Source organism: Octopus bimaculoides, chromosome 12 (assembly GCF_001194135.2).
Source record: "Octopus bimaculoides isolate UCB-OBI-ISO-001 chromosome 12, ASM119413v2, whole genome shotgun sequence".
Taxonomy (NCBI): domain Eukaryota; kingdom Metazoa; phylum Mollusca; class Cephalopoda; order Octopoda; family Octopodidae; genus Octopus; species Octopus bimaculoides.
Genome location: NC_068992.1, coordinates 63,926,016 through 63,927,115, shown reverse-complemented (window position 1 = coordinate 63,927,115; position 1,100 = coordinate 63,926,016).

Below are 1,100 nucleotides of genomic sequence, written 5' to 3'. Positions count from 1 at the left end.
AAAAAAAAAAAAAAAAACAAGTAAAAGAGAGAAATGCGAAACCTCTCCTCCCTTGTCAACCAAACCACCATTATCACCCTATTGTCTCTTTCTCTCTTCTCCACTTTAGCTTTTAAATATTGAAAAAGTTCTGGTTGGCCGACATGTATCTAATCTTGTTGAACTCATCACAAATTATTATTATTATTATTATTATTTATTGATAGTAATGATAAGTTCTAACATAACATTGAAGAGAGAGAAATCAATTTGACTCATAATATCCCAAAGCCCATTTTGAAGATTGTAAAGATTTAAAAAAATAAATATAAACGATATATATGAAATATAAATGTACACACACACACACACAAATGTATGGCCTAAGATATAAAAAAAAAAGAGAGAGAAAGAGAAAGCAGAGGATATGATGATGTTAGGTGAAACCAAGTACCTTTAGATTGTGAGGCAGTTGCGTTTACTGTGACACCAAATAGGCTCACCAGTCTTAATATGTGGGGAGGTAATGATGTTAATTTATCCATTAAAACTTTTGTTTGTTATAATTTAGATTGGTAGGGCCTTGTTGATGTTGTTATCTGTAGCTCTATTGCCTAGCAACCACTAAATTTAAGCTTTGGTTCCTATGATAGCATGTTTTGTTTACACCCTCTTTTTTTTTAAAGCCATACTTGTAAATGTCTTTCTTATATGCATACATACAAGTAAATGCATCTGTGTGTGCATGTATGTATATATATATATATGTATATATATATACAAAACACACACACATAATATGCATACACATTTTTATATGTAGTTATACAATGTATGTATGTATACATTTTTATATACATTGTGTGTGTATATATATATTCATGCACGTACGCACATAATATACATGTGTATATATATATACACACACACACACATGTGTGTGTATACATATGTGTATATATATATATATATATATCCATACACACACACACACACACACACACCTAAATGTTTGTGTATATATAAAATGCATCTAAGTATATGTGCATGCACATGTATTTTATATATAATGTGTGTGTGTGTGTGTGTATATACATAGTGTGACATTTTGACTGCATATA